This window comes from Salvelinus namaycush, chromosome 18 (assembly GCF_016432855.1).
Source record: "Salvelinus namaycush isolate Seneca chromosome 18, SaNama_1.0, whole genome shotgun sequence".
In the NCBI taxonomy this organism is placed as follows: domain Eukaryota; kingdom Metazoa; phylum Chordata; class Actinopteri; order Salmoniformes; family Salmonidae; genus Salvelinus; species Salvelinus namaycush.
The window spans coordinates 42,293,574-42,316,122 of record NC_052324.1 but is presented as its reverse complement, the minus strand read 5'-3'; the positions used below and the strand labels follow the sequence as shown (position 1 = coordinate 42,316,122).

At 38.3% G+C, this 22,549-nt stretch overlaps 1 pseudogene; it reads right to left on the bottom strand.

Moving 5' to 3' along the window:
* Positions 1-849: 849 nt before the first annotated feature.
* On the bottom strand, positions 850-11,568 carry LOC120062960 (annotated as a pseudogene).
* Between the last annotated feature and the right edge of the window lie 10,981 nt (positions 11,569-22,549).

The window sequence follows — 22,549 nt, the reverse complement described above, 5'->3', positions numbered from 1 at the left end:
CGTGAGAATATTACAACGAAAGCCAATTTACAAAATAATCGATTGCTATTTCATTGCAGTTCACCCAACATTATTAGGCTCTGCTAGAGTCTACTCTGTTCCTTAAAATCACCCTGGAATAGGTCTGTTTTATAATCAACTAAATACAATTAATATACAAATATCTCAAAACAGCAGATGTAACTAATGTATACATCTAAACCATTCCAGTTGCAAAGAGGAACCAGACAAGGGTGTCCATTTTCACCGTTGTTATTTGCTAACGGGCATCAAGTATAAATCATGCTGTTATAACATTATTCTCAATGCTGATGCCCCTTTTGAACAATTAGAAAAAGATGGGATACAACATTTATTTCCATTTGTTGCTGTCGAAAGAGAACCCTCCAACTCCATTTTTCCCCAACATTTTTACATTAATTGAAAATAGTCCCTTTACAGTATGTACTCAAATAGCTTCTGAAGTTTTGTTGATTGTGTGATCATCAATGGTACGGCTGTTTTTTTTCTATTTCCTGAAAAGTTTACGTTTTGGAGATACCAGGTTTACTTACTGTACATCAGCGACGATTTGTCCATTTGAATAATATCAAAAAACAGTCTTAACATCTTTCATTTGTCAATTTTGAGATTTAATATTTTGCGGATATGTGATGATAGTATAACAGGCCAGAGCTCTTGAGAGTATAGCTGTGGTCTGTGACAATGGGCATATCATTTTCAGTGTTCTGAATCCCAAATTTGACAGCACTAAAATGTCCATCTTTTAAAATAGTCTGTATGTTGATTAATTGCATGTAAAAATGATTGTGGGACAGTTATTCAGCCCTTGTTGGTTACATCACAATGTCAATCACTCTGATCCCAGAGGCTACTGATCTTGTTATTGGCCAGTCCAAGACGCTTCACTTTTTCCCGCAAGGCTTCACGTTTCCGGCCAATCTCTGATTCCTCCTTCAGCATCTCGTCCAAGTCTTCTCTGTTCAGCAGGCCCAGCATCTCACTGGACAGGATCCTGGCTGACTCCTTCAGGATGAAGTAACGAATCAGCATGGGCACCTGGTCTGCCAGTCGCTGCACCACGATCTGAGAAAGAAAGAGAGGCGGGGAGAGGAGAGGCGGGAGAGACGAGGCGGGAGGGAGGGAGGGAGAGGAGAGGAAGGGCGGGAGGGAGAGGCGAGGCGGGAGGGAGAGGAAGGGCGGGAGGGAGAGGTAAGGCGGGAGAGGACTAACGATTAGATGTAAACATTGGTTTCGTCAAAGCTAGCGTGTGAACATCAGAACTAGTAAGCGATCAAGTTGTTATGGGTTAGTTAGCGACTTGGAGTCAGCTATGTTAGCCACTACGGTTAATAGAGTTAAAGGGATTGGCTTAGATTAACAACACGCTGGGATTCGTACTGCTGCCGCCCCAACCATCTCCACATCATCTTTTCATTCAAAATACAATTTCTCCTCACTGGCGCTAGAGAGTGCTGCATGATTTTCCTCCTGGCACAACTCCTCCTGCGCTCTTTAATCGAGACATAGCTACTGTACTTTGGATCTCCATGTTGGAACTAGTGTTGCGTTGTACCTCAAAGTATGAATTGAGGAGTTCAGGGTACTTGCTCCTGGTGTCATAACCTGAGCAGTCAGTTTCCCCTGTTGTTGCCTTCTGTTACAAAATTCCTTTTATGTTCATGAACCCCAAGACATGAATAGTTGTTCTACGAACAATTATGCTGTCCTTAATTGGTCTTAATACCTAGACGTGAGTAGCTGATCTACGAGCAGTGGCATTGTCCTCTCAGATCACGGACACCATAGGCATGAATAGTTGCCATATGAACAACAGTTACAATGTCTCATGTTGGTACCTCAAAGTATGAATTGAGGAGTTCAGGGTACTTGCTCCTGGTGTCATAACCTGAGCAGTCAGTTTCCCCTGGGGTTGCCGTCTGTGTTGGCGTCAGTGTTCGGGCAAAGATTTCATCCTGTGTGTACATATGCATCTCCATCTCAAACTGCTCCTCGATCCTGTCCATCACAGTGGTTAACTGCTGTTTATGGATGTCATCAATGTTGGTCTAGGAGATTAAAACAAAGTGTAAGGATGTAGTATATTAAAAATAAATAAAAAACGATGTAAAAACAACTCATTTCACGTAATAGGTGTAGAAACGCTATTCACAAAATAAAAATGGCGTAAAAAAAAAACAGCGTTTAGACGGATGTGCAGTGTGTATTGTGACAGATCATACCACAGCTGTTAATGTACTGTTACGTTACCATTGAAAAACGCTGAAGGCAAGGATAATTCTCAAAGCAGTTTTTGGACACAATAAAAAAGTGCTTCTGTACCAGATCTGAAAAACACATACAGATGCATACGTTAACGACTTAAAATGTTTTCCCTTACCTCGATCACTAAGGTACTATTCAATTCCCTTACCTCGATCACTAAGGTACTATTCAATTCCCTTACCTCGATCACTAAGGTACTATTCAATTCCCTTACCTCGATCACTAAGGTACTGTTCAATTCCCTTACCTCGATCACTAAGGTACTATTCAATTCCCTTACCTCGATCACTAAGGTACTATTCAATTCCCTTACCTCGATCACTAAGGTACTATTCAATTCCCTTACCTCGATCACTAAGGTACTATTCAATTCCCTTACCTCGATCACTAAGGTACTATTCAATTCCCTTACCTCGATCACTAAGGTACTATTCAATTCCCTTACCTCGATCACTAAGGTACTATTCAATTCCCTTACCTCGATCACTAAGGTACTATTCAATTCCCTTACCTCGATCACTAAGGTACTATTCAATTCAAAGTTGCTTTATTGGCATGACATTCAGGCAGTATGTATTTCCAAAGCATCCAAAACATTTACAATTACAAGACATACAAATGGAAAGAAAAAGAAAAGCATGAATGGGAGTGTTTATTGTCTTCGACTAGCAGAGGGTCTCTGGACGGCTGTGTCATTCACCTCCTACACCCGAACCCACCACCACGGAGTGAGAATCAGTATCATGTGGAGGTAATTAAGTGTTTTGTGTGTTAAAAAAATAAATATATCAAGAGTAAATAATGTAATGATGTACATCCAAAGAATAGCATGTGTGTGTGTTCTATCTAATGGTCACTCACTGTCCCTCACTGTCTCTCACTGTTCCTCACTGTTCCTCGCTGTCCCTCACTGTCCCTCACTGTCCCTCACTGTTCCTCACTGTTCCTCACTGTCCCTCACTGTCTCTCACTGTCCCTCACTGTCCCTCACTGTTCCTCACTGTCCCTCACTGTCTCTCACTGTCCCTCACTGTCCCTCACTGTCTCTCACTGTCCCTCAAGCTATGACACGATGAAACATTTTTGCCAAATATTAGTGTATTAAAAACAAAATCAGTATAGGTAAAAATGAAGTGAAAGTACCTTTGATTTTCTGTAGTGTGTTCATAGCTGGATTCTTCAGTTCCCCCACCAGTTGCTGAACAACACTTTCGAATAAAGTGTAGTTACTGAAACCAGGAAGTTCTCTTCCCCTGTGCTTCTGGTCAAATTCATTGACCACATCTTGGGTCATTTTGTGGTCTAAATTGAGGTAAATGGAAGTTAAATCATTTTAGTGTAAAATAAATTAAATCATGAGACATAAATACTATTGTGTTACATTATTTATGTGAATAAGTATTTTGATTACCATATTTGAATTTATTTATGAGGTGGTGCATGCTTACACAGTTACCAGCATTACATCTGTTTATAGTATAAGTACAAACCATGAATATTTGTGAAATAAAGTGAAAACAGTTATTCCTGTGCCAAATATCCCGACAATAACCTGTTTATCGATTTAAAATTGTATACTTACAGCCTGCCTTGGACTGTCCAAGCTTTTCAAACCATTTTGCAAATATTTTTTGCATGTTAATGAATAGATTTTCATCGTTTTTCAGCTCCCCTCTGCACAACTGATCAATCTTGTAATTGAACTGTTTTATCACCTGAGGGGGGAAACAGAACACAGGAAATAGCCGGTGATGTGTTTTTTTTAAAACCAGCTTTACAGACTCAAGCTTTTCATTTTATATGAAAAGGAATCAGTTCCTGATTCATACTGAAACAACTTTATATTAAAGATGACAGCTGATAGGTTTAAGTGGTTACTCACCTCAATAAGGTACTTCCTCTTCTCTGCAGGATCCACGGGAGGACCACCCTCATACTTAGTCAATTCCGTCTGATAAACCCACAGCTGCTATTTTATCTGATCAGACATCTGTGGCATTGATTTCTGGGGAAAAAAAAAAAACACGGTTTCATCTGATATATAACATTATTGTCATTCAAGAAGCCATAAGCACCTATTCTGGTTGCTACTGCCCCCTAGGGATAGGATGTGGAAGTGTTCTATCTCACTGTGCTCCTAAGCCAATAACGACCTCCATTCCTAACTAGAATGCATAAGGGACAAATGATTAGAAGTTGGCCTAACTTGGATGTGGTTGACCAGGGTTTGGGTCAGTCTAGCGGCTAGGCACTTGGTGGTTACCCTTTCTTCATCCAGGAGGGAGCTATACATTGAAAAAGAGAGAGAGAGACAAGATATAGTAGAAGAACATACATTGTAACTGCGTGTCAAGAGGTCGAGAAACAAGTAAACAGTTCACCTGAATTCGTCGTGATTTTCGAAGAAGTCCCTCTCCTCCTCAATTGCATCGTTTATGGTGACGCCGTCATTAATTTGTTTCTGACCACGACATTTCACAATAACGTAGCCCATATTGAGAGGGATGATTTTATTGCGAACAATGTCCAACACATCCTTCTCTGTTCCCCTGTCAATCAGGTCTGGCTTCGTCAGAATGGCTGTAAGACAAAGACACAAATAAAAAAACGTTACTCTTAGAGCACACCAACAACACATTGAAGACATTTCAGTGCAAATAAACCTTTCCTGTAGTATGTTATTATAATTATTTAGTAGTCTACTTTATATGATTTCTTTACCTAAAGTTCTTGTGCCTTCAGGATCCACTTCTTTGGCCATTTTCAGAGCTTCTGTTGTTGCTATGTCAACATTGCAAGGCACCACCACCAAGTTAATGGTTTTTTGTTTTGATAAGATTTTCAGAATGAGACGTTTGATCTAGAGAAAAGCCAGAAGAGCATGACTGGCGTGGTTTTGTTTTAATCAATCTTGGTAATGTCACTTTTTTTGGATGTTTAATGTGACAGATGTTTTGTATGAATATGCCAAGATCACACAACTTGAATCGAAAAGATTGGCTAGAATCCAAAAGTGATCAAAATCAACACTTACTTGGGCTCCAATGTCTTCTGGTTGTCCTTGTACAGGTACCCTGGCGATCCCAGGTAAATCTATCAGAGTGAGGTCACACACTGAAGAGGACATGATCTTCAAACTGATCCGTTCATCACATATCCCCACTCCCTCTCCAGCTAACTCGTTCTGGGCTGTTAAATCAAATTGAAGAAATATAGATGTACACTAGAACCTCAATGGATTGACCAGTCAAAACGAACAGGCACTATCGAACTGGGACTATTTTTTTAAACCCACAAAAAAAGCATAATTACTGCCGTCTACAGACCAATGTAAATGTTGTTTTCATGTACTAAACACATTGCATATGTTCAAGATCTGGCTAAATGATCAGAAAATGCATGTAAATATGCAATACATCGTTTCTACAAGATTTTATGCTATTTTTTAAATAGATTACACAAATAGTAACATTTAATCGAACCTTTTTAATGCAATAAATCGTTTCTACAAGAGTTTATGCTATTTTTTAAATAGATTACACAAATAGTAACATTTAATCTAACCTTTTTTTATGCAATACATCGTTTCTACAGGAGTTTATGCTGTTTTTAAGTAGATTATACAAATATGAACATTTAATCTAACCTTCTTTAACGTGTCCCGCGACTTCTGAGGGGTCACCAATATTAATACGTTTGTCTCTGTATGAGATGACAGCCTTCCAGGCCACTCCGCTGACATAACAGAGTCTGAGTTCCAGTGGACACCTGGTGACAATACCTGGAAATTAACATGAAATTACAATACAACCAACGCTATGCAAAAAGGTTTTCTGGTGAGCATTGATCTGTGCAGCGGCAGACTGAAACAATAATAATAACAATAATAATAATAATAATTCAGGCCGGGAATTTGACTCCATCCCAGGCCATCCTGTTCACGCAAACCACCAGACCGCTAATTTTGTAGGCTAACCCTATTTGTTGATGTAACGGGTACCAAACTAGTTATACATTTGGCCACTATGTTCATTTGGGAAGAAAGTTATCCACATTACAAAATACAAACATTTGGGACTGACCAACAAGTAGCCTATCTGAACACTGAGTTTTCAAGGTATGCTATTGGCTATGGGTGCACCCTCAAAAACTCACTATGAATACACCAATCATCGCACATACACATGTACAAGGCTAGACACACAAAACAATTAGCCTACACTTTTTAAAAAGAGAATGAGATATACAGAGTTAGCTCAAATGTTCAAATGATTATCTTTATATTCAAGCATCAAGCATATCAAAAGTATTTAAAAAAAACTTCACACACATTCACTGAACTTGAACATAAGCTACAACAATGTAAGTAAGTATAATAGAAAAGTCGAAAAAGCACTCCTCTACAAAAAAAATGTAGATTACAATGTTCCCTCACTGGTATTCATAAAGCCAACAGCACACAATAAACACATCTAAACACTGAGTCAGTTAAATTGAACATTGGCTACATAACTGCAAGTATAATATGAAAGTCCAAAAAAACATGTCTCTGTACAAAAGCTTTAACTCACAGCAAATGTTCTTTCACCCTTGTCAGCCTGTTAAAGGAAGAGTCATAGCATAGCTACTTTAGAGTAACCAGGAAGCAATTACCACTAGTAACAATATAAGCTCAAGAAACATGCCATGATTGTCGGCCATGTTTTCCAAGTTATATGCAGCTTCGTGTCTGTATCCTCTGTAGCTAAGCCCACATTTACCAATAACTTTAACTACATCAATCACACGTTCCGTGACCTGCCTCCTCTTTCTGACCTGGTCCCGTTGAACTGACATTATCACTCAGAAGGGTACGGATGTCTGCTTTGCTGGCTCTGAGGAAAAAAGTATTCTGCACTTTCTCTATGGGTCTTGTTTCTCTCATGTTCCTGTACTTTCTGATGGGCATGTTTCCAGGCCTGCATGCCTCCTTTGACAAATGTACTATCACTGGCTGAATGTTTTGTGAATGCAAGACATACTGAGCAGAACAAGGAGTGAGTTACTTCATAGTATGTCAGGCATTTTCTGTTTGTTCCATCTTTGGAGTGGAATACATTGGGAATGACTCTTTGAGCGGTTTGTTTAAGGTGGTACTGAAAAATAATTCTAAATCCTTGGACTGAGGACGGACAAAATAATAAAATGGATTTTCAGTGCTTTCGCTGTCCCTTTCTATTGTCTCTGTCTCTGTGTCTCTGTGTCTCTGTGTCTCTGTGTCTCTGTGTGTCTCTCTCGCTCTCTCTCTCTCTCTCTCTCTCTCTCTCTGCACATCTAGTTGCTCTGCAGAATGAGATTAACATTGTAAATAACCTCAACTTAAACTTGTATTACTTGTGCAGTCATCGATTGTATGCCTTCATCCGATTACATTCCTACTGATAATCTCATAAATGAAGCACATATTAATCTAAAAATCATAGCCTACATGTTTAGGTTTGTGCTCTGAAGTTGTACCTGGAGGTTCCTGCTCTGAGTCTGACTCTGAACTGACCACTATCTACAGTTCTGCCACCTGAAGCTCTGCTGCTGCTGCTTCCTTCTCCACCTTTGCAAAGAAAATACTCTATTATCATACTCACTATCATTAGTGTATCAGTAGGCTACATTAATACAGCGCTGGAAAAAAATTAAGAGTGGTCTCTTAATTTGGAGTGGCCTCTTAATTTTTCCCAGAGCTGTATATTATTGTAACTTGTAATGCTGGTACTAATGGCGCTAATGATCTTTGTCACTGCCTGTGCTGTGTCACACAGGCTACTGTGTTACTTCATGGATGTATTATGGTTACGTTACTGTGGCCTGTTTCGCTGTACAGTGTATATGTGCACTTTCCCTAGCTTATGTGGCATGAGTCATGACCGAATGCTGGCAAGTCCATAGTCTATGTTTACTTTTTTTTACTAGTTGAAACATATTGCCTTCAATGTCATATTATGATCGCTATGTTGCACTCATTGCTATGATATAATTCCTCCACGAAGACGTGCAAACTGTTTAGTCTACCGGCCGTTGTGTCACTATTATTACCCGGCACAGCCAGAAGAGGACTGGCCACCCCTCATAGCCTGGTTCCTCTCTAGGTTTCTTCCTAGGTTTTGGCCTTTCTAGGGAGTTTTTCCTAGCCACCGTGCTTCTACACCTGCATTGCTTGCTGTTTGGGGTTTTAGGCTGGGTTTCTGTACAGCACTTCGAGATATTAGCTGATGTACGAAGGGCTATATAAAATAAACTTGATTGATTGATTGATTATTATTAGCTAGGCTACTTAGCTAGCCATGCTGGGTGTCAGTGTGTGTGGTTTAACTAATGTTTTTGACTGACTTGGTCCCTTACTGGCGAACATGTCGCTTATTTTGCAGCGTCTGTGGCAAGGCCCTTTCTCTTTTTTATATTCTCTCCCTCTCTGCACCCCCTTTCCTCTTCTGACTTTCCATTTCGCCGTGCGACTTGTCTAAAATGTTATCCGTAGAGAGGCAGGTAGACCGTAGACTGTTGCTATGTGCGTCGCGGAGAGACCTGATGTCATTTTTGGTGCGGGGACACTGCAGCGAGAGTCGCGCCCTGATGCGTGGATTCTCCGTCAACTCATTCCTGCTTGTTATATTATTGCTGGTCAAGTTGACTATTCACCGCAGGCCAAAACGACCCTCAGGCCACCGGGAAATGTCCCGGTGCTCCCGACGGCCAGTCCGCCATTGGATCCGTCTCAGGTCTTGTGGAAACTCTGTTAGATGCATGAGTGTAATTGCTATTTGACGTGGGGACAACAGCAAACCACTGTCAGGGCAGCCAGGAGGGCTGAATGCACGGCACCAGTAGGTCAACGCACCATTATAAAAACTACTTTCAAAAGTTTGTTGTTTTATTAAATTAAGTATTTCAAATGTCATAGTATATCCTTATAGGTAACAATGTCACAAGGATAATCTAGTTTAATTTATAACAAAGCTTTTTTTGTCAAAATAGACCAACAACAACAAAGAAATATCGCCAAAAAAATGTACATTCACTCAAGTAATGGAAGAGTTCCGATAACTGCATTGCTATATAGCCTATATAACATATATATATATATAGCCTATATAACATATATATATAGCCTATATAACATATATATATAGCCTATATAACATATATGTATATAGCCTATATAACATATATATATAGAGTATATAACATATATATATAGAGTATATAACATATATATATATAGAGTATATAACATATATATATAGCCTATATAACATATATATATAGAGTATATAACATATATATATATAGCCTATATAACATATATATATAGAGTATATAACATATATATAGCCTATATAACATATATATATATAGAGTATATAACATATATATATATAGAGTATATAACATATATATATAGCCTATATAACATATATATATAGAGTATATAACATATATATATATAGAGTATATAACATATATATATATATAGAGTATATAACATATATATATATAGCCTATATAACATATATAGCCTATATAACATATATATATAGCCTATATAACATATATGTATATAGCCTATATAACATATATATATATAGAGTATATAACATATATATATAGAGTATATAACATATATATATAGAGTATATAACATATATATAGAGTATATGACATATATGTATATAGCCTATATAACATATATATATATAGAGTATATAACATATATGTATATAGCCTATATAACATATATATATAGAGAGTATATAACATATATATAGAGTATATAACATATATATATATAGAGTATATAACATATATATATAGAGTATATAACATATATATATATAGCCTATATAACATATATATATAGAGTATATAACATATATATATAGAGTATATAACATATATATATAGAGTATATAACATATATATAGAGTATATAACATATATATATAGAGTATATAACATATATATATATAGAGTATATAACATATATATATATATAGCCTATATAACATATATATATATAGAGTATATAACATATATATATAGCCTATATAACATATATATATATAGCCTATATAACATATATATATAGAGTATATAACATATATATATAGAGTATATAACATATATATATATAGAGTATATAACATATATATATATAGAGTATATAACATATATATATATAGAGTATATAACATATATATATATAGAGTATATAACATATATATATAGAGAGTATATAACATATATATATATAGAGTATATAACATTGGGCGCCATGGAACAGAATATCTTACCATTTCCTCTGGGCAGCGCCACTCCAGATAGGGCCTCAAGCACAGAGCTCTTTCCTGAACTCTGGTCTCCCACCACAGCAATGGCTGGCAGTGGAAGGTCCTGATCTATTCCAATGGCTCTCAGGTAGTCTATTAAGTCAATGTAGGGCCTGACCCGCTCGGCCATCTGGTCCTGGAATAGCCCACTTGTTGGTTCACTGGAAAAGCATTAAAGCAATGAAATGTGCTTCTACATCTGCATCGCTTGCTTGTTTGGGGGTTTTAGGCTGGGTTTCTGTATAAGCACTTTGTGACATCGGTTGATGTCAAAAGGGCTTTGTAAAGACATTTGATTGATTGATTGAAATTATGAATGATTCGTTTAAATGACCAATGTATGGCTAAATAGATTTTCCACGAATTGGAACATACAAAGGAACTGTAACATGTTCTATCAGTTACACTTTCACACTGTTTACTTTAATACATGCATAAATAATTATCATGGCCTACAGGTTGAAAAAGGTTGAATTCAGCTGACGTATTATTGCGTGAAAAAATGTAGTTACACATGCAGATTTTTTTTTTTATATAAACGAGAGTTTTCAGAATATCTTCAAATGTTGTGAGCAATACAGTGTTTCTGTGCATTGTTACGGTGCCTAAAGAAGTTAGAGCTAGTATGTCAAAATCACAACCTGCAATAACGTTACACCACCCTGATCCCATCCTCTTGATTTGCTTATTTATCATTTACTTGTTTATTAACCTTTCCCTCTCAACACAATATATCATCAAAGCACATTTTAAATTTTAGATTATGACTGTTTACTGTTGTAATTAATGTATATGCCCAGTTCCTAAACTTAGAATTTGTATCAACAGAATCATATAAAATATATAATATTGTACACAAGAAGTATTCAACAAGTGCAGCATACAAGTGGTTTGGATTAGTTTTAAAATAATCTCACCTCATTTTTTAAATTGAATTGCCAAGGAAACAAAAAGAGTTCATACGAGTATGTTCTCTTGGATGAAATCTCTTCTATGAAGACAATATGCTCAGTCACATGTATTTTGTCCTGAATACCCATAAACCTCAGAGTAGTTGGATATTGTTCCAAAGTGCTTGCACACCACCCATTCTTTTTCCTGATTGCTGATGGTGATATCCTCTGAGTTGTAAAATAATCTTGGTGGCATTCTATGACATTCTACTTACACCAGCGGTCAAACTTGCAAATTGAAGCAGTTTGGGTGTCAGGTCAATATTTAGACGTTTGTCCCCCCTAAAAAAATGTGTGCTGTCTGTTTTCTACTTCCAAAGTGATCTCTAATAAGTTTACAAGAACAAAATACTATTTTAAAACTGAATTTAACGGGGCATTAAGCAAAAAACAAAAATATGGGAGAAAACGGCCAGTGTCAGAAGACATAAACATCCGTTTGAGTCCCAGAATTGACTAAAAAGTGTAAATTGGATAACTTTGGTCATGAAGTCAGCATTTTTTTTAAACGAGAATGTATGATATTTATAGATTGGTTTATAGATTTGGATTGGATTATACTCAAAATAAGAAAAAAAACAGAAGTGTTTTAAAATGGCCAAAAATTCTCTTCTCAGTCAAATTTCTTAATTAGGAGGAAGAAAATCAAGGCAAAAATGAGTCAATTCAACCTTTCAGATCCCTGGCGGAGAAAGCAAACAGTGAATGGACATAACTTTATCTCTATAGGAAGAGCCAATCAGACCATCAGTCTCTCTGATCAACTCAGCAACAATAAAGGCTTACATAAGAGTTTCAGTTGGCAACATTTGAAGAATGGAATCGATATAAACAGTGATCATTTTATAACCATCCAACGTTTATTGATATCCATAAACTGTATGGCTACTTCACTGACATTCTCACCAACATTATCACCAGCAATGACCTTCATCAGTTAACATTTGTCTCATAAAAATGTGTTTCTTAATGTATTTTTTTGTGTTTTGCCATCTTTAGCAAAAAAAAACATTCTAAAAATCTCAGGTTCCCGGGTTCAAGTCTTGGTCAGGGCCACCCCTGATTTCGCCAAGGCCTACACTGGTGTCAGAAATGGGATTGCACTGAGTGAGGCCAATTAAACTGTTTCCTGTAGACGTGCTTTTCCCCCCCAGAAGAAAGGGTGTAGTGTTGTGACTGTACAATACCTAGCGACCTCGCAAAGAGGCACATTTGTTTAAAGGGTCATTCCACGAAATTAGTGCCTTTTGCGTCACTTCGATATTTTAAGTATAAATTGTGCACAAATATTGAATTGTAAAAGCCTGTGATATTGAATGAAGTGCCCTTTAATATAGAACACATGAACAATTCAATAAATCAGATTGTTTTATATGAATAAAGACTTGCTAATTCATAATTTTGACATATCTTCTAGGATGATTTTAACCCACCTAGCCCCATAGTTTCTCCAAGTCTCACAATCATTGTAACTCAACCATGTGCCTCATTTTAAGGTCTACCCTGTTACGTGAACTGAACTCTTGTTTTAATATGGTGAATACTTGAATATCTAATAATCAAATCATGGTGTAAAAGCAGGTGAGCTGCTTCTACTCCTTCTGGTGTTTTGTGGTGGAAAACTGAGCAAGTTGAGCATAACACATCGACCCTGTTAACCATAGATAGACAGGATAGAAACGTTTTTAACTATTGTAATTTTTTTGTGAAGCTTGTATTAAATTGCCCTTCTCTGTTGCACACAGCAAGCTTCCATTCCTCCTGTCACAAAGGGGATTTATGGCTGATTTAAGATAATTTCAATCCCTATTATATTAATAGGCACTTACTATATTTTTTAAATTATTTAACATCTTAAGACGTGTTTTTTATTAAATTGAACATGTGCTCTTTATGACAGAACTTTAAAATTAGGTGAAATAACATGTTTTTTGTGTGTTTTTTTTACCAAGTTACACTCCAAAAAGGCACCTAATTGGTGGAACGACCCTAAAGATGTTAGACTGACAGTTGCAGGGACCTGTGTTCAAGACCTGGTCGGGGCTACCTCTCAATAAATTGTATTACATTTTACGAACATTTAATTTAAAAGTGCATTGTAATGTACTGAACAGCACACACAAGTACAGTTTAATCGAGTACAGGCTTAACCGAATGAACACCAGAGACAGAATGCAATATGGACTTTTATTTGTTATTGTTTATTTTATTTTATTTATTATTTTATTAAATAGTTTGGGCTATGGTCTCATCTCAGAGGAATGCTCCTTGGAGCCAAATGCCGATGACAGGTAGCCCGAAACCCCCCAACATAAATAACTTACTCAGTAGGGAGAAGGGACACGGCGGAGCAACAGTTGGGTCTGAAGATTAAAAACAATGATAATTAGATGTAAAACAGATGCATGCGAATAATAGAACATACGTGTTTTATGCTGTAATGAAAAGTATTGTTTAATGTGATTGGTTGACCACGTAATGTGATATTTATGATTAACATGAAACACTAGCTGAGCGTTGAACCCAATAGTGCCGAAATGCGGGAAAAGTCCCAGACTCAAAAGTCCCCGTCCAATTTAGACCAGCTGAGTGCTTCGCGAATTACAAATTAGAATAATGAAGGGCCCCTGCCACTATATGCATGAGTGTAATTGGATACTTGCTAACTAATGTAGCCATTGATAGCTATGGTAAAAGGACCATTGAGCTTAGAGGATAGCCAATAGATTGGGCCAGACATATGAGGTATCATACGTGGTGTTGTTCTATGTATAAGCATACGTAGCGTTTCATCCAAACACATCAGAAAATGTTTGGTTCAGGTACTCAGCGCGCCATGCTTTATTGAAAATAAATTAATATAATACTTTTCATTACAGCACAATCTCACTTTTGTTATTTTCCTTGCATGCATCTCTTTTTACCTCTAATTAATAATTGTTTTCAATCTTTAGATCCAGTTGTTGTTTAGTTGCGTCCCTCGTAAGTAACTTACATAATTCCACCCTCACTCTCCAGACACTAGGTTACCGGTCATGCTCTACTACACCGTAATGCGATTTGAATCCTATCATGCATGCAGTAATAGGGACACATGACAAAGTGTCTGACTCAATGCTTCAACCTGTAAAAAATGTATTATATATATTTTTTAACCTTTATTTAACTTGGCAAGTCAGCTAAGAACAAATTCTTATTTACAACGACAGCCTACCGGGGAACAGTGGGTAAAATGACTTGTTCAGGGGCAGAATGACCTCGTCAACTCGGGGATTCGATCTCACAACCTTTCGGTTACTAGTCCAATGCTCTAACCACTAGGCTACCCTGCCACCACACATTGACCTGAGAAGATGGCCAATAGATTGGGTCTAACATATGAGATGTAAAGCACCTAGTGAGGCTGCTGTGGTTGTTGATACAGTTCTGAACGAGTGACCAGCTGAGATGGTTGAGACGAAACACCTTTAGAGATGTAAAAGCAGATTGGGGGGTTGAAGAGGAGGGATGAATAGAGAACGATGATGATGAGGAGCAGAGCAGGGTCTTGCGTGAAGATATATTAGCATTAAAGCAAGAGAATGGATTGAGTGTCAATGCGAGCTATTATGATAGTCCCCCCTGGGAACCTGATTTAGAATGCTTAAGAGTGAAGCTATAGTGATTAAGGTGAAAAGACCGGATCGATAAAACCTAAATCCCCTGAAGGAATAAAAGTGATAGGAAACCCAGTAAGAAGTTGTCAACGCGGAGGGAAACCGCTTTGTCTGAGGGCTGCGAGTATACGCTGTAGAATAAGAAGTAGCTTAGTATCAGTCATGCTGATTGAATATGAATGGGCAAAAGTGGCACGAGACAAAGCAACAAGACCTAATAGTTGCCTGAAATACTGTGATTCACCTAGTGTGCTTTCGCTAGGCCTATGAGTTGAGGCCCACTATAGACTTACCATTTACCCGTAACGTAAGGCCAATGAACTGCAGACTACTGAGCCTGAAAATCCCCTAAAAGTACACGGATGGGAATCACCGTAGTAAACCTGTACTCAGAGGATCAGGCATGATCTGCAGCACATCCATAGAAACTGTAGGACCAACCGTGAAAAGGCACTTGAGTAAAAGTGTTATGAAGTACTGACGTTCCAAATGAACCTTGCACACCAGCAGTAAGGGAACCACCAGAGGTGGAATCCATTGCTGGGTAGCTTTAATTTGAAAACAGAGTTTGGTGACTGTGGGGACCAAACGTTGTTAGACGGGTAGGATGTTTGATGCTTGCATAGAGAAGCATTTCCTCTAATCAGTTCGGGCAAGATGTAACCCGGTTCTTAGAAACTTCACCTGGAACAATGAAAGAAATGATTAGAATGATAATTAACATGAATAGGCTACAGGCAACATAACTGAAGCTGAAAGCCACGGTTCTTAATTGATTATTGGGACAGTGACAATAGTTTTGTTGTTTTGGCTCTGTACTCTGAAACGATACAATGCCTATGAGGTTAAAGGTGAACTTTTTGTACATAATCACCCCATTTTAGGGAACCAAAAGTATTGAGACCAATTCACTTATATGTGTATTAAAGTAGTCAAAAGTTTAGTATTTGGTTCCATATTCCTACTACGCAATGATTACCTCAAGCTTGTGACTCTACAAACTTGTTGGATGCATTTTCTGTTTGTTTTGGTTGTGTTTCAGGTGTTATATGGCGTTCCCTACATTCAAATAGAATGAATAGAGAGGAGAGAGGAAACAGCACAACCCGTTAAGTGGAAAGAGTAGGCCAGTGGGTTACACACCCGAAAGAAACACTGACATGATTAAAATAGACTTAGCCACACGATGAGAGAATGAGATTGCTGCCAGTAAGCATTTAATTGAACTGTGAAGCCTACACCACGTCTATCCTGCATATACAGTGCATTCAGAAAGTATTCAGACCCATTGATTTTTACACACATTTTTGTTACATTACAGCCTTATTCTAAAATTGATTAAATTGTTTTTTTCCCTCATCAATCTACACACAATACCCCATAATGACAAAGCAAAAACTTATTTTTTGGGGCAAATTTTTTAAGCATAAAAACTGAAATATCACATTTACATAAGTATTTAGACCCTTTCGGCGTCTGAAATGACCTAAACAACACGGAAAGCAGAGACCGTTGTTTGAAAACTGTTGCTGAACAACTGCAAGTAAGAGACCATGGGTAAGATGACATATAAATACATCTCAACAGCCCATTGGTTGAGAGAGAGGAAGTTGATCATTACAAAAGTGAGCCCATTGGTTGAGAGAGAGGAAGCTGATCATTACAAAAGTGAGCCCATTGGTTGAGAGAGAGGAAGGTGATAATTCCAAAAGTGAGCCCATTGGTTGAGAGAGAGGAAGTTGATCATTCCAAAAGTGAGCCCATTGGTTGAGAGAGAGGAAGGTGATAATTCCAAAAGTGAGCCCATTGGTTGAGAGAGAGGAAGCTGATCATTCCAAAAGTGAGCCTATTGGTTGAGAGAGAGGAAGCTGATAATTCCAAAAGTGAGCTCATTGGTTGAGAGAGGAAGGTGATAATTACAAAAGTGAGCCCATTGGTTGAGAGAGAGGAAGCTGATAATTACAAAAGTGAGCCCATTGGTTGAGAGAGAGGAAGCTGATAATTACAAAAGTGAGCCCATTGGTTGAGAGAGAGGAAGGTGATAATTCCAAAAGTGAGCCCATTGGTTGAACAGCCAGCATGAGGAATGTTTATTATTGTGTCGTGCTTATAGGCTATGAGGTAAATAGGTAAAATGACATTCCGCACATTGGAAAGAGGAGAAGAAACAAGACACTACGCTGGTGATGATGATGATATGTTTGTATTCATTCTCACTATGATGATGATATGTTTGTATTCATTCCCACTATGATGATGATATGTTTGTATTCATTCTCACTATGACGATGATATGTTTGTATTCATTCTCACTATGATATGTTTGTATTCATTCTCACTATGACGATGACATGTTTGTATTCATTCTCACTATGACGATGATATGTTTGTATTCATTCTCACTATGACGATGATATGTTTGTATTTATTCCCACTATGATATGTTTGTATTCATTCTCACTATGATGATGATATGTTTGTATTCATTCTCACTATGATGATGATATGTTTGTATTTATTCTCACTATGATATGTTTGTATTCATTCCCACTATGATATGTTTGTATTCATTCCCACTATGACGATGATATGTTTGTATTCATTCTCACTATGATGATGATATGTTTGTATTCATTCTCACTATGATGATGATATGTTTGTATTTATTCCCACTATGATATGTTTGTATTCATTCTCACTATGATATGTTTGTATTCATTCTCACTATGATGATGATATGTTTGTATTCATTCTCACTATGATGATGATATGTTTGTATTTATTCCCACTATGATATGTTTGTATTCATTCTCACTATGATATGTTTGTATTCATTCTCACTATGACGATGATATGTTTGTATTCATTCTCACTATGATGATGATATGTTTGTATTCATTCTCACTATGATGATGATATGTTTGTATTCATTCCCACTATGATATGTTTGTATTCATTCCCACTATGATATGTTTGTATTCATTCTCACTATGACGATGATATGTTTGTATTCATTTCCACTACGCCTGTAGAAAAGGAAACAAAGGGAATCATGTTATGGACGAAGATGAGCATTCAGACCAGCCTTCCGGCTCGAACTTTCGTAAAACTACATTAAAAATAATTCTGACATGTGATACGTGATCATATGAGCATAATGACACAATGAAATAATTAAGTAATAATAACTTTTGAAAGACGCAAGTCAGCATTCCAGCAACGGCAGATAGCAGCATAGTAAATCCATAAAAACTTTATACCTTAACTGTAAGTTTATAAAAACGTACAGTATGACTGACTCGAGTAATAAACCACAAATGATACACCGCTCAGTTTTTCTTTTTGTCTCCTCCCTTTCTTCACATTCTTTGTCTTTATGTTTGTCGATTTCATTCTAAAAATCTAATCAAATCAAATATTATTTGTCACATGCGCCGAATACAACAGGTGTAGTAGACCTTACCGTGAAATGCTTAGTCCTTCACCAACAATGCGGGTTTAAGAAAAATTAGAGTTATGAAGAAAAAAAAAAATCACTGAATAAACTAAAGTAAAAAATAAAAGAGCAAAATTCAGGAGTCTTATGGCTTGGGGGTAGAAGCTGTTTAGAAGCCTCTTGGACCTAGACTTGGCGCTCCGGTACCCTTGCCGTGCGGTAGCAGAGAGAACAGTCTATTACTAGGGTGGCTGGAGTCTTTGGCAATTTTTAGGGCCTTCCTCTGACACCGCCTGGTAAAGATGTCCTGGATGGCAGGAAGCTTGGCACCAGTAATGTACTGGGCCGTATGCACTACCCTCTGTAGCGCCTTGAGGTCAGAAGCCGAGCAGTTGCCGTACCAGGCGGTGACGCAGCCAGTCAGGATGCTCTCGATGGTGTAGCTGTAGAACTTTTTTGAAGATTTGGGGCCCATGCTAAATCTTTTCAGTCTCTTGAGGGGGGAAAGGTGTTGTCGTACTCTCTTCACAAAATGTCGTGGTGTGTTTGGACCATGATAGTTTGTTGGTGATGTGGACACCAAGGAACTTGAAGTTCTTAACCTGCTTCACTACAACCAATGAGAATGGGGGGGGGGGGGGGGGGGTTGCTCGGTCCTCCTTTTCCTGTAGTCCACAATCATCTCCTTTGTCTTAATCACAATGAGGGAGAGGTTGTTGTCCTGGTACCACACTTCCAGGTCTATGACCTCCTCCCTATAGGCTGTCTCATTGTTGTCGGTGATCAGGCCTACCACCGTTGTGTTGTTGGCAAACTTAATGATGGTTTTGGAGTCGTGCTTCACCACGCTGTCATGGGTGAACAGGGAGTACAGGAGGGGACTAAGCACGCACCCCTGAGGGGCCCCCGTGTTGAGGATCAGCGTGGCAGATGTGTTGTTGCCTACCCTTACCACCTGGTGGCGGCCCGTCAGGAAGTCCAGGATCCAGTTGCAGAGGGAGGTGTTTAGTCCCGTCCTCCTATCCTCATCTCTTGTTCACCAGCTATCTTCGCTCTTTTCCTTCTGTCTCTGTTGTTTTCTTTTACTTCTGTAACTACCTTTTTCTTCTTCTGGTTTTCACAAATGACTATAAAACCATCAAAGAGAAAGGAAATCATAAATGTCCACCTATTTATATACAGTGCATTCGGAAAGTATTCAGACCCCTTGACTTTTTCCAGATTTTATTACGTTACAGCCTTACTCTAAAATGAATTAAATTGTTTTTCTTTCTCATCAATCTACAAACAATACCACATAATGCCAAAGGAAAAACAGAATTTTTTCAATTTTATTTAAAAAATGTCAGTATTTAGACCCTTTACTCAGTACTTTGTTAGAGCACCTTTGGCAGCGATTGCAGCCTCGAGTCTTTTTCGGTATGACGCTACAAGCTTGGCACACCCATTCTTCTCTGCAGATCCTCTCAAGTTCTCTCAGGTTGGATGGGGAGAATCGCTGCACAGCTATTTTCAGGTCTCTCCAGAGATGTTCGATAGATTTCAAGTCTGGGCTCTGGCTGGGCCACTGAAGAACATTCAGAGATGTGTCCCGAAGCCACTCCTGAGTTGTCTTGGCTGTGTGTTTAGGGTAATTGTCCTGTTTGAAAGTGGAACTTCTCCCCAATCTGAGGTCCTGAACGCTCTGGAGCAGGTTTTCATCAAGGATCTCTCTGTACTTTTCTCCGTTCATCTTTCCCTTGATCCTGACTAGTCTCCCAGTCCCTGCCCACAGCATGATGCTGCCACCACCATGCTTCACCGTAGGGATGGTGCCAGGTTTCCTCCAGACGTGACACTTGGCATTCAATCTTGGTTTCATCAGACCAGAGAATCTTGTTTCTCATGGTCTGAGAGTCCTTTAGGTGCCTTTTGGCAAATTCCAAGCGGGCTGTCATGTGCTTTTTACTGAGGAGTGGCTTCCATCTGGCCACTCTACCATAAAGGCCTGATTGGTGGAGTGCTGCAAAGATGGTTGTGCTTCTGGAAGGTTCTCCCATCTCCACAGAGGAACTCTAGAGCTCTGTCAGAGTCACCATCGGATTCTTGGTCACCTCCCTGACAAAGGCCCTTCTCCCCCGATTGCTGTTTGGCCGCGCGGCCAGATCTAGGAAGAGTCTTGGTGGTTCCAAACTTCTTCCATGTAAGAATGATGGAGACCACTGTGTTATTGGGAACCTTCAATGCTGCAGAAATGTTTTGGTACCCTTCTTTTTTAAATATACTTCCCTTTATTACCCTCCAACCCTACCACCCCTCCCCCAATTGGAGCAAACTAGTGAACAACAATGCTTAGGCCTGTATTTCCAGCTTTTACATACTATATACATTTTATGGACAAAGTCTATTTTACAATAGTTATATTTTGTTTGTTTTTACTCCTGTCATTCCTCTACCCTCAACCTCTCCCATCTATTTCTGATGTCCTTCCTCTACCCTCAACCTCCCATCTATTTCTGATGTCCATCCGGCTTGATTTCTATTTCTCATATCTTTCAAACTGTGCTCTTTCACAACAGTTCTTAACCTTTTTACGTTTTACGGTTTACCGACTCGCGGCTTTCAACCTTCGCCTCTCCTGAGTCCGTACGGGAGTTGCAGCGATGGGACAAGACTGTAACTTCCAATTGGGGAGAAAGAAATAATGACTTGGGGTTTAAAGAATGGGCAAGAAAATATATTGTTAAAGTAATGGATTTATACAATAAAAAAGGGCTCATGTCGTTTTGAAGAACTAAAGGATATTTTTCGCTTACCACAAAAGCATTTTTTTTACAAATACTTACAATTGAGAAGCTTTATTTTTCCAGTCTAAAACAATCTGCCCTACAACCTCCTTTGACCACTTTAGAAACGTTCTCTGTCAATATGTGTCATGGGAGAGGTCAAATTACGCCATTATATGAGAAAATGCTATTATCGTGATTGCAGGTAATCTGTAAAGATATTTTTTCCTGTTGTCTTTCCTGCCTTGTTAGAGCAGCCAAATACTGCACAGAAATTTGCCATGGTGATGAGTCAACTAGTTTTAGGTAATAATCATACAGCTTGGGGTAGCCACTCAGCTGTTGTTGAGAGAAGAATTGATGTGGTGGTCTTCCAACATGGCCGCCAGTAAAGTGGCTTTTGAAAGACGCAAGTCAGCATTCTTCCAACGACAGATAGCAGCATAGTAAATCCATAAAAACGTTATACCTTACTGTAAGTTTATAAAAATGTACAATATGAATGACTCAAGTAGTAAACCACAACTGGTATATGGCATTACTGCTTACCGGCCCAACCCGACATTGTTTTTCTTTTTGTCTCCTCCCTTTCTTCAAATGATTTGTCTTTATGTTGTCACCTTTATTCCCATCATCTTCTCTTGTTCACCAACTGTCTTCTTTCTTACCATCTGTCTGCGTCTTTGTTTTTAACTTCTGTAACTACCTATTTACTTATGTGAGAATGCTAGTCATTGACTCCACACTGCCCTTTCCCACCTGGACAAAAGGAACACCTATGTGAGAATGCTATTCATTGACTACAGCTCAGCGTTCAACACCATAGTGCCCTCAAAGCTCATCACTAAGCTAAGGACCCTGGGACTAAACACCTCCCTCTGCAACTGGTTCCTGGACTTCCTGATGGGCCGCCCCCGCATGTGACTAATAAAATTTGATTTGATTCTTCTGTTTTCACAAATGACAATAACAACCCTCAAAGGAAATCATAAAAGTCGGCCAATATACTGCATATAAAGATTTTATAGGATTATAGCTTTACTACAGTACCTAACATCCATAATATGGAGCTTCTTCTATCAACTCAAAGGTT